Here is a 12,633-nt window from a genome sequence, read left to right on the forward strand (position 1 = left end):
GTTCTAGTTTCAAAGCATTGTGGTCTGAAAATAGGCAGGGAATGATCCCAATCTTTTGGTACCGGTTGAGACCTGATTTATGACCTAGGATGTGATCTATTCTGGAGAATGTTCCATGGGCACTAGAGAAGAATGTGTATTCCGTTGCTTTGGGGTGGAATGTTCTGAATATGTCTGTGAAGTCCATTTGGTCCAGTGTACATTCTTGCTTTTTACACTTAGCAAAAGTCTAAACACCTCTGTGACCCTGTGGTTTCCTTTTTGTTCTTGCACACGAACTGTCAGCAGTCTCAAAACTGAAATTCTTTACACAGCTACCAGGTTCCATATGATTGCCAAATCATGGGATGAGAAGACTTCATCACCCCTTTAGAATATATATCCCTTTGTATATATTTTTATTTATTTTTAAAGATTTTATTTATGTATTTTAGAGAGAGAGAGGGAGAAAGAGAGAGAGTGAGAGAGCACGAGCAGGGGGAAGGGCAGAGGGAGAAGCAGACTCCCCGCTGGGCAGAGAGCCCAACGTGGGGCTCCATCCTAGGACCCTGGGATCATGACCTGAGCGGAAGGCAGATGCTTAACTGACTGAGCCACCCAGGCACCCCTGTATATATTTTTATTTTGGACATTTATAACATTATCGAGGTCACCTGTGTGTGAGATGATTGTGGTTCATGTGGCAATCCATGTGAACTCTGGATTCTTTGGCCTGTAGTATTCTGGTTAATTGCATATCTGATTAATGAAGTTACCATTTACACCTTCCGTGGATTGGGTAGTGTTAAAAAACAGTTATTCCCCTTCCTTTTAATACCTACATTATGACCCTTGTATCTTCTAGTCCCACAGCAATGAGTACAGTAGCTTTATTCAAAGTATACTCTGCATTGCATTCATTAAGCAGATGTTTCTGATGATCTTTTATGATGATTCAGAGTGGTATAGGATCTAAAAATTATGAATACCAGTTATCATTCTACCACAAAAGCTTGGAAGTGAGGGTTAATGGAGAGTTTCTGTACATTAGCTGACTCTGTGATCACTTTCCATTTTGTTCTAAATTAGTTGAAATTATACCATTTAGTGTGCAAACTCAAATGAGAGTGCAGTAGAAATTTGGTTTGTTTTACGGTTTTTTTACCCCCATGTCCCCGGGCCATTCTTGGTTTCTCTCCCTGTCCTTGAAGGCTCTATCTGCAGCATGTTGATCAAGTTTGGGTCCGATATTGTGCTTATCTCATCATACCTCTAAGATTAGTGTTGTCTCTTGTTTTCTGTCATGTGGGAATATGAACAGCCCCTCCAAATGGTCGTCACATGTTGAATTCCTGTAATTCACGCATCTCTTCCGTACAGAGCGCTTCAATTAGAGAATCTCTGTACTCTCAATTTTGTCCAAGCCTTCTCCCTTGAAAGCAGCTTTTCTTGAACTTCATTTAATCAGAGTTATGGACGATGTGGTCTCTGAGCTTGGGCTTTGCTGAGCTGCTGATTGGCTTGATGTGCTGCTCGGCGTATTCTCTGGAATGCTGAGTGTGGTCCAGAATTCTATAATCTGTCTTGTTTAGTGCACTGCCTACAGGTTACCAGTCATTACTTGAAAAAAAAAATTGTCTTCTCTGTTCCACGTATCTGAATTTTAACCACAGCTGTGCTATTAGTCAAGTATGTGCATTTCTGAATTCAATCTATTAATTTCTGCTCACTGAGTACATATTTTGGGAGTGTGGAAGATTAGATGGGCATGGTGGTAGGTGTAAAGTGTGGCTATATTCATGCGAATACATATTCCAAGAGGCGATACGAAATTGGCAATATATTTTTTTTAAAAACTCAAACTACAGCTACTGACAATAGTTTAAAACTCCTACTGTGTTTTTTCAGTTGGTCTCCCCAGGTGGGAGAGTTGTGATTGGAATAGTATTACAAAATTGCAGTTGCTTTAGATGGCTTTATTTTTATACAACTTGATTTTAAAAAGATTTTTAAAAAATATGTACCCTCAAACATCAAAAGCACATTTTGACTCATTTTTTATTTTTATTTTTTTTTAAAGATTTTATTTTTATTATTTATTTGACAGAGAGACACAGCGAGAGAGGGAACACAAGCAGGGGGAGTGGGAGAGGGAGAAGCAGGCTCCCTGCAGAGCGGGGAGCCCGACGCGGGACTCGATCCCAGGACCCCGGGATCATGACCTGACCCGAAGGCAGTCGCTTAACCGACTGAGCCACCCAGGCGCCCTTGACTCATTTTTTAAAAAGGAAAATAAGTTTAATGGATGTGAAAATACATGAAAACAAGCATGCTTGCCAGGATTGTGATAATGGGCATGTGGGTAGTGGAGGAGTTTCAGGGTGGTTGCAAATACTGAATTAGGTTCAGTCCTCTGCATGATGAAATGGACAGGCTACTGGACCAGGAGTGAGGACACTGGGCTCTGGCCTGGACTCTGCCACAGTCTCCCTTACTGCCTTTCTTTATGCAAATATTCTCACCTCTCTGCGTCTGTCTCTTCCTTTGTGGAATAAAGGAGCGAGACTAGATGGTATCTAAGACCCAACTATGAAATCTCCCGGCTGCCCTTGATTTTAACATGGACAATAAACAAATAAGGATATAAATAGGGTAGTTTGACCTTGAATTGTCAGACTGTACAACCTCTCCAGAACAACAAGCATTCAGGACTAAAATCACAAAAAATTAGCCACTTATCCCAGTGTCTTTAAGTTGCCAGCTCTGAATGTTTAGAATTAAGGACAGTGGATTGATTTCTTTCAGGTGGGATATTGACTGTCATGGATACCAGTAGCAGAGCACTCATAGAAATGCAGAGATGTGGGGTGCCTGGGTGGCTCAGTCGTTGAGTGTCTGCCTTTGGCTCAGGTCAAGGTCCCAGGGTCCTGGGATCGAGCCCCGCATCAGGCTCCTTGCTTGGCAGGAAGCCTGCTTCTCCCTCTCCCACTCCCCCTGCTTGTGTTCCCTCTCTCACTGTGTCCCTCTCTGTCAAATAAATAAATAAAATCTTAAAAAAAAAAAAAGAAATGCAGAAGTGTGTGAGAAGGGCATTAGTTTGCAGCCAACAGAGTCTGTGCAGGAGGTAATTTGGGTTCTCAGAATCGCTTGTGCAGCTTCTTTCGTTCGTCGGAGCTGAAATTTTCCAGTGTTGACCAGCATTCCCATTAGTGTGAGTCTTAGCAATGGCTTTAACTGGCCATCTGCTTCAGTTGTTGCTTTCTTTGCTAAGGCAGACCTGGAATATCATTCCACAGGGAACAATCCAAATTGAAAAATATATACTGATCTCGTATTGAGTATATGTTGTATATTGTAATTCATTCAGAGGTACACATTTTACTATTTTTGATTTAGAAGTACTTATAATTGATGGCATATTCAAGTAAAACTGGCAAAGCCTTTTCTCTTTGTGGTCAGTAAAATACTGGTGTATCTTAAAATCAATGGTATCTTAGATTAGATGGTTTATGAGATTAACCTGTATCACCAGGAAGGGTATAGGTATTAGTTTCTTTATTCAGACAACCTTCATCATAAAGTAGAGACAGAAAACCTCCATTGATATGTTTGGGATGTTGGGATGGAGGAATTGTGCTAAAAATAACCCTTTCATGCGGTGTCCTTGATGGTTGAGTCAATATCTCATGCCACTCCTCTGTAGCTCTTGCTGGCTTACTTTACTATCTAGTAAAAAGTGTTTTTATGGAATTAGAAATCTCTAAGTAAATGGATTTTCCTTTTTGCAAATGCACTTCTTTACAAGAAAATAGGTGTTAAGCACTTAGCCCAGAGCCTGACACAGAATAAATGGCAACCATAAAGTGTGTTCTAGGTAAGAGCACTTTCTGGCTGAGTGCATGGATTTTGCATTTCCATGTTTAGCGCACTGTAAAAGTAGCTGTCTCTCACCAGAGGCAATGAAGGGCCAAACTTCAGTGCATTAAAGCCAAGGAAGAATCCATCTTACAAATGACTGAACCACTCTGACAATGGAGATGACTAAGCTCCAAGGTATAGATTATTTTTGAATTACTCATTTTGAAATATTTGCAGACTTACAAAACAGTTGCAAAAACAGAAATTCCTGTAAACCCTTCTCTCAGAAAACTGACCTTTTCAAGAACCACAGCGCAGTGACCAAAATCGTGAAATTAACAACCTTGATACAGTACTATTTTCTGATCCAGAAATGAACATCCTTTTTCTGTAAAGGGCCAAAGAATGAATATTTTTGGCGTTGTTGGAAGTAAGGTCTCGGTCACTACTGCTCATCCCCATTGTAGTGCAAGAACAGCTGTGGATGATACTGACATGAATAGGAATGGCTGTGTTCCCAAAACTTGAATCATAGAAATAGGTGACCAGTTGTCTCTAGTTTTCCAACCTGTGAAATCTAAGACCTTCTTCCAAAATGTGTCCGTTTTCCTGCTAATATCCTTTCTTGGGCCTAGAGTCAACCCCAGGTCCCGTGTTACATAATCTCATGTCTGTTCCTCATTTTATTTGGAACAGTTTATTAGTCTGCTTTTATATTTAGTGACTTTAAAACTTTTGAAGCATATTGGCCAGTTATTTTGTAGGTTGTATGTCAATTTGGGCTTTTCTGATAGTTCTTCATGGTTATATTTAGATTGTACATTTTTGTTAAGAATAACAGAGAGATGAAACTATGACCTTCTCTGTGCACTACATCAGGAAACAGACTGTTTATTTATCCCATTATTGGTGATGCTACCATGGGTCATTTGGATGGCATGTTATCTGCCAGGTTTTTCCACTGTACACTTATTCTTTTTCTATTTTCAATTTAAACATTACAGGGTGCCTGGCTGGCTCAGTGAGTAAAGCAGGAGGCTCTTGATCTCGGGGTTGTAAGTTCGAGCCCCACATTGGGTATAGAGATTTCTTAAAAATAAAAATCTTAAAAAAAAGTTATTTTTTCCTTTTCAATGATCATACTTTGAGACTATGTGTATGAGACTGTGCGTTCATCCTTTTGCTGATTAATTTTAGTGTTCATTTTTTATTCTTTCCTTAAACAGTTCATAACCATATTGTTTGTCAAAAGGTGCATTTTTTAGTTTCATTATTCCTTTTTCATTTATCAGTTGGAATTTTACTGTAGGGACCTGCTTTTCCCTTATTCCCTGTTTGTTTATATTAGTATAAGCTCACGGATTCTTATTTTGTACATTGGGCTAAGTTCTGTTGCTGTCCTCATTTTGTTTCTGGAAACATCACAGATTTGGCTGCTGGGTGGCCCCTCTGGTTAGCTGTTGTGTCCTTTCGTATGTCCCCATCAATTTTTAAGCACTTTCTTAGGTTATGGGACCACAGGATGTTCCAGGTTCATCTTGTGCTTTGGTTGCCTGAGCCCTGGAATCAGGGTGTTTTACTAAGGATTGCTGGCTCATTTTATTAAGTAATAATATTTAGAAACTGTGAAGAGAGGAAGTAAGCGTGCTGTTGTTACTGGACTACCATAGGCTTTATGCCCTGTCAGTGAACTGAGCTGGAAAATAAACACACATAAGTGTGTACACACACACACACACACATATGTGCATTTGTATCTGTATCTGTCAGGGTATATATGAAAATTCATACCAGTACCTTTAATTTCAGTTCAGCATAAGGGGAATCCAGGCCTTCCCTCTTCCTTATTTATAAACTCCCTTCTTTCCCACTGATAAAGCTGACTCCCAGTATGCATGATATACTAATTTCTTCAATCCTAGAATAAAACAAGGTAGTTTTGAAATTGCTATCCTATACCCTTGTGAAAACACACTTACTATTTGTGTGCATTTTTTTGTCTTTCGCCTTAGATCATATAGTCAGTATATTATGTTCCAGGATCATTGAGGTTACCCGCCTTCAGCGTAGTTACGCTGTTCATTTGTAATAAAGTTAATTTCATTTCTTAGTGTTTGTATACCGTCTTCCCACATATATTTATTTTATTTTATTTATTTTTATTTTTTAAAGATTTTAGTTATTTATTTGAGAGAGAGAGAGAATGAGGGAGGGGAAGGACAGAGGGAGAAACAGACTCCCTGCTGAGCAGGGAGCCCAACTCGGAGCTCAATCCCAGGACCCCGAGCCAAAGGCAGGCGCTTAACTGACTGAGCCACCCAAGTGCTCCTACATTTATTTATTTTAATTGCATATTACATAATATGTAAAACCTTACCATAGTTCTAAAGTCAGAAAAGTATGAGAAGTTATCCTCAGAAAAATGTCACTCTTTCTGTCCCTTCTACCCCAGTTCCATGTATACATTTTTCCATTCTGCTCCCACTTATCCCTTGGGTGTAACTCATCTTCTTAGTACCTAGTGTATGCTTTCTATGTTTCAATTTATACAAGTGAGCCAGATACATGGAAAATTTATACATTCTTCTGTACCCAGCAATTAGAAATGCATATATATAAAATATGTTTATTGCAGCATCGTCTTGTAATGGCAAAATACTGTGAACAACCTCAATGTCCACACATAGGAGAAAGGTTGAATTAACTATTGTAAATTATACATCCATACACACTGGTGCTGGGCTGTGTAGCTGTAACAAAAATGAAGATCTCTTATGAACTGATTTGGAGATAATTCCAGGATATATTGTTAAATTAACACAAAAAAGTACATAAGGAATAGCTTTAAGATAAGGTCCCAGCTGGAAGTCCTTATAGCATGTGCCTTCATGAAATTTCTTCCCTACCCCTTTTTGTCCAAAATTCTCTCACTGGAGGATTATCTCTTCAGCTTGCAGTTTCTATACAAAAAAAAAAAAAAAAAAGCGAAAAATAACAAAGCAATGAACTGTTACCAGTTGTTACAGCCAGGGCAGATGAAGGGTTTGAGAAATTCCTTGGTCAAAGATGGCAGGAATAACTTCCTAGGGCTAGCCCACACTGGGAGAAATGGGGAAGGGTATCATGAATTGGGCTATAATTTAGTTAGTGGAAGTAACAACCAGCTGCAGATCTCTGGACCTAAAATGGTACTAGTAATTCTGTTACTGTGCAGGGAACTGAGCCTGCTTTTTGCATACTACTCTTCATTGTGAACCTCACAGAGAATATAGTATATGGCATTTCCACAATGATCGTGGAACACTTTTTCTTTCTCCCCACAACGGAGCATCTTGTAGAAATAGTGATTCTCATTCTCTTTTCTCTCTCTCTCTCTCTCTCCCACCCACCCCACCTACCTATTGAAAGAATGATTATAAGTTCTTACCACCTCTCTCTCCCCCTGCTTTCATGATCTTCCACAATTCCTGTTTGCCATTAAACTTCTTTTGTTTTTCTCATTTTCTCACTTCTTCCCTATATAAAAAAGAAAGGATGGAGAGTTCAGACATACTAGACTTTCTCACCAGAGCAGGGACTGAGCCCTCTCCAGATGATAACCTGATTGTAAATGAATCATGTTGGGGACCAGTGTGTTGGGAGGGAGTGGACGTGAGTATGCGTCTTTACATCTTCCCAGAGGGAGAAAACATTCTGAAGTATTGGGAACATGCTAGAACTCTTGAACATGCTTATCTCAATTATGTGCACTCCGAATACTTCAATTCTGAATTCGTAATGGTATAAAATAGCAGATATAAAAATAGTGATTTCAGCAATTAAAACAAAAAATGTGGCATTAGTCAGACATCCATAAAATAAAATGGGCAAGAAGAGTGAATTTATCATGGCGGGTCTTTGGGCTGCAGGAACCTTGATGTTTGCTTTTACAGGCTTGTTTGACCAGATGAGCCAAACCAGTTAATCCTTCTTCTGTGTGGTGTGGGGCATAATAAAAAGATTGCAAGTACGTGAGTCATTTACCACATCCTCTGTTCCTTCCTTTCTCCCTTCCTTACTTCTTTCTTCCCTCCCTCCCTTCTCTATATTTTTATACTTCTTTATACCTCTATTTTAAATTTATTAACAAGGAGATTTCCTTTCAAGTGTGCTTTTGAACACAGGCATCATCCTGCTTTTGGCTTTAATTGGAAGTAGTGGTTTAATAATATGGCAAGACATTATCATGGGGGAGCAAAACGGATCACGTTATGTCCCTTAAGGGACACATTTCCAAATACCTAGGAAAAGAAAGAGGTCTTAAAGCTGGTACAGCTCTAATACTATTATTTAGGTTTTAAAACATCACGTTAGTTAACTTGGTGATTTTCCCAATTTTTATTTTGAAAAATTTCAAACCTATAGGGAAGTTGAAGGAACAGCAAATACACTCATGTGGAGTTCTCATTCAGATTTACCAGTGACCAATATTTTGTAACATTTATTTTCTCTCTCTCTCACACACCACACAAAGAGTTTTAAACTAACCCCTTTTGAAGAAATTTATAGAAATGTTTATGGTTTATTCCTGAATACATCAGCTTATATTTCCTGCTAAAAACAAAGGCATTCTATTGCATGGTATCATATCACACTCAAGAAACTTGATATAAATTTAAATATTTAATATAAATTTATTTAGGGGCGCCTAGGTAGCTCAGTTGGTTAAGCGTCTAACTCTTGATTTCAGCTTAGGTCATGGTCTCTGGGTTATGGGATCAAGCCCTGCGTCCAGCTCTGTGCTCTGCAGGGAGTCTGCTTGACATTCTTTCCCTCTCCTTCTCTTTCCCCCACCCCCTGCTCGCACACACACTCTTTCTCTCTTTCTTTCTCAAATAAATCTTAAAAATTATTTAATAGAAGTTAAGATATGTAATATAAATTTAAGATCACATGATATAATCATGTATGATATATAACGTGTATAATATATATTATATAATGTATTTATTATGGACTGAATGTATCCCCCCAGATTCATAGGTTAAAGCCCTAACCCCCAATATGATGGTGTTTAGAGATAGAACCTTTGGGAGGTAAGGAAGGTTAGACGAGATCATGAGAGTGGGACCCTTATGCTGGGATTAGCTCCTTTCTAAGAAAAGACAGTAGAGAGCTTGCTCTCCCTATCCGAGTGCACACACTCAGGGAAGGCCATATGAGGAAACAGTGAGAAGGTGGCCTCGTGAAAGCCAGGTAGCGAGCTCTCACCAAAACCTGACCTTGCTGGTAACCTGATCTTGGACCAGTGTCCAGATCTGTGAGAAAAGAAATTTCGGTTGTTTAAGCCACTGAGTCTGTGGTATTTTGTTATAGCAGGTTGAGTTAAGACGCCATTATAAAAAATTATTGTATCATATATTATGATGTAGTATAGATATATGTAAGATAATATATCTTAATCCTACTTTAAACACATTTTATTTAGCAATATAAGGACTTAATGTTCTGAAGAATGATGTTGGTGATTAGCATGTGGTAATGACAAGACCTGTCTCTCCTGTTGTCTCTGTCCCTAAAGAGTGAGCTTCTAGAGGTTAAGGATCAGGTGTAACTCAGGATTCACGTACTAGTCATCCTTGTATTCTCAGTATCTAGATAATGCTGAGTGGAATGCAGAAAACTTGATGAGTGGAGCTGTACTTTGAATTCATTTTATTTAAATTAATGGGTAGAATGATATTCCTTTCAACAGTCAGGTTTTAGGGCCTTTGAAGTAGAATTCAAGTATACATACACTTAGTGGTAGTGCTTTTATGGTTGGGTGGAAAACACTAATGGGGATATTTATCAAGAGCAGTTGGGCAGGTGCTCTTGTTCGCTCAGATTTTTCTTGCCTCTGCCTGAGAAGGCTCTAATCCATATCATGTGGGTAGATCTACTGTCTCAACAGCTGCCCCCTCTTGCCTTGGTCCAGAGGGCCTGAGTTTATTTAATTGGCTATGTACAGCCATAGATGCGTCCTGTAGAGTTCTTTTTTCTCTGCTGGTTTGTTGTCTTTGTTTGCAAGCAGCTCCCCTAGGAATAGGCATGTTGGTTGTTCTGGGATGGTATGTAGACTATTCTAGGTTTTCTCTCCATTTTTTTGTCTCCTTTATTATCCCTCAGAATAGACTATCATGAGTAGACCTGTGTCTCATGAGCTTTTGTTCAGTGAGGATCTTTCTCTCCTATGCTTTCCCTGTATATTCAATAATCATATTGTCAGTGGCACAAGGAATGGAAAGTTAAAGCCACTCACTTGTTTTCTGGGTTGCAGTTTTCTATCTTTTTGCTTGGTGTTTGGCTTCTCTTTTTTTTTCTACTTTCTTGTTTCCCACTCTTAGGAATATTCTAGGTGTGTTTCCCTTTCTTCTACCTTGAGATCAGTTTAGTGATGAACATTTTATCCACAGTGCCTAAGAAGCTAGCACACCTTTCCTTTTGCTGGTGTTGGGGGGGTGGGTAAGCTTTTTCTAATTAAATTTGATCTATGGTCTTTCTTACTTGAACCTAGTGAAATATGACTCTGTAATAATCTATAGTGCAGAATAAATGCCATGTATTGACCATGGCTATTCATTTCTAAGGAGGGTTTTCAGATGGAAAATTAAAAAAAAAAGCTTGGGTGCTCTGCCATGGTATATGGCAATGCTAAGATAAAGAAAAAATATAGTTTGTAGTAACAGATGGATTCACACTTGGATCTGCTGAATACTTTAATATTTAATTTACAATGAATCTTTAATATAACATTTAACTAAGTGTTCTGTCATATTCTTTTTAAATGTATGAAGCCTTTTCAGTGTAATTGTGTCTAGAAGATTTCATAAGAATATTGAAATGTTTAAAATTAAAACTGTCATTGGAGGGGAAAAAAAAACAGTAATTTTCCCAAGATTTTTATGGTTCACTTTTATTTGTGCTGTTTAGAATGTTGTATATATATATTTTTAACAGTCTGTCAACTTCTGCTTTATTTCTTGTTAGCTGGAAAAAAAATGAAACCAAATAATAAAAGTAACTTTCATCATGAAAATGAAACATACATGACAGCCATGCTGAGGCCATTGAATCCATTCTATTTGTTGGTATGGAGCCAGGTACCACCATAGTTTTCTAACAGTGTGAGAAATTATGGGTGTAGCATAATCAAGGGATGCCCCCCCTTCACGGAGAGAGGCAGGATAAATGAAGGCACAAAGGAAGTGCTAAAACAGCCTCCTCAATCACATCTAAAGAAACCCAAGGGGGACGCCTGGGTGGCTCAGTCATTGGGCATCTGCCTTCGGCTCAGGTCATCATCCCAGCGTCCTGGGATCGAGCCCCGCATGGGGCTCCCTGCTCGGCAGGAAGCCTGCTCCTCCTTCTCCCACTCCCTCTGCTTGTGTTCCCTCTCTCACTATCTCTCTCTGTGTCAAATAAATAAAATCTTAAAAAAAAAAAAAAAAGAAACCCGAGGAAAATTTCTGTTGAATTCCTTATCTGTACCTGTTACATTTCATACAAAATTTATTTTTGATTGTTTTCAAAAAGTGTATCAAGGCGGTTGGGGTGGAGGGTGTAGGTAAGACGTGTTCTGACTTATGCCTCATGCTGGTTTGCCATGGGATGGCTACGTCTCACTCATGTTTGTCACACCTGGGTCCCATTAATGTAGAAGAGAGAAATGAAAACTCCTTCCAGGCCAGTACTTATTCAGTACTCCCTCCCTTGCACTTGATGAGGTCCTCTGTTTTGTCATGTGTTAGGTTGGCATTATCCTTTTTTAAAAAAATATAGAGGATGTTAGAGGAATGAAACGTTCATCACGGATGATGGCCGGATGTCAGCCTTTGTCTAGTAAATGCCTGGTATGAGAAGGAGCCCCGCCGATTGAAGGTCTGTCTTTCCTGGTTTGGGAAGAGGAACTTGAACCGTGTTACAGTTTCTTTTTTCTTTTCTTGTGTTTTTTTTTTTTTTAAAGATTTTATTTATTTGACAGAGAGGGACAGATAGTGACAGAGATAGCAAGAGAGAGCACAAGCAGGGAGGAGAGGGAGAAGCAGGGTGAAGCTCCTGCTCAGTGGGAGCCTGACTCGGGGCTTGATCCCAGGACCCCGGGATCATGACTGGAGCCGAAGGCAGATGCCCAACCGACTGAGCCACCAGGTGCCCCCATGTTACAGTTTCTTAGGTATTGATAGCTGTCAGTACTTCTCAAGACGCATACTGCATAGAGAAGTTGGTCCACGTTATAATTCTTGAAGTCTGAATCTCTGGACACTGCTGCCACATCCTTTTATAATTCTGAGTTCTAGAGGTTTTGTGTTTGGTTACAGTTTTATTTGTCTCACTGTGTATTATGGTAAGTATTTCTGCACAGTGTCCCCTCAGGAAGTTTAGATGTTCAGGTTAGGGTGTTTAAAGACATTCCTGCAATCTTTCTTCTTCGTTCGGACCTGTGGGCTTTGTCGTTTTGAACAGATCAAACAAGTATGAAAATGAACAGTTGTCTAATTGGATAGATGAGGAGGAGTCATGGTGACATACATCATCTACTCTTTGGTTCTTTGATCTGAGCCTCTGATCTGCGTCTCGTTATTCCTTTCACTTCCCCTACCCTCACCCTGACCTTTGATAATGACATGAGAAGATGTATTACTTGATTTGGCTCCTTACTAGTTTTGGGCCCTTTGAAATGTCATCGATCTTGTATATTTTTAGGGGTTAATATCTTTTTGCAGAAGAACCAGATTGGCTTATGGAACAAAGACATTGTTTGATATTTGAAGCTGC

Source organism: Leptonychotes weddellii, chromosome 2, assembly GCF_054177405.1.
Source record: "Leptonychotes weddellii isolate Sample4059 chromosome 2, ASM5417740v2, whole genome shotgun sequence".
Lineage (NCBI taxonomy): Eukaryota > Metazoa > Chordata > Mammalia > Carnivora > Phocidae > Leptonychotes > Leptonychotes weddellii.